The sequence below is a fragment of the Odontomachus brunneus genome, unplaced genomic scaffold (assembly GCF_010583005.1).
Source record: "Odontomachus brunneus isolate Ranch 3 - 2012 unplaced genomic scaffold, Obru_v1 Obru_scaffold_179, whole genome shotgun sequence".
Lineage (NCBI taxonomy): Eukaryota > Metazoa > Arthropoda > Insecta > Hymenoptera > Formicidae > Odontomachus > Odontomachus brunneus.
Genome location: NW_022639629.1, coordinates 35,519 through 35,848, shown reverse-complemented (window position 1 = coordinate 35,848; position 330 = coordinate 35,519). Strand labels below are relative to the sequence as shown.

At 41.8% G+C, this 330-nt stretch overlaps 1 protein-coding gene across 1 annotated transcript in view; it reads left to right on the top strand.

Moving 5' to 3' along the window:
- Positions 1 to 330, top strand: part of LOC116851587 — a 14,835-nt gene that overhangs the window by 5,317 nt on the left and 9,188 nt on the right. The gene's annotated exons all lie outside the window — the stretch shown is intronic.

Here is a 330-nt window from a genome sequence, read left to right as displayed (position 1 = left end):
GAATGATAAAATGAAGTTTATTCACAGTATGCTCCATTGCTAGTTACACATTTTTCCCATCTTTCGGGCAATTTATGGGTACCACGCCAGTAAAAATCTTTCCCTTTTGCCGCGAACCATTCATCGAGTTATTTTTTCACATTTTCATACGAACCAAAGCGCTGCTCAGCAAGTGCGTGACCCATCAATGCAAACAAGTGGTAATCGGAAGGAGCCAAGTCTGGTGAGTAAGCCGCATAAGATAAATCTTCCCAGCTGAATGCTTCCAACGTGTCGCGAACCGGTTTTGCCGTATGTGATGGAGCATTATCATGGAGAAAAATAATATTA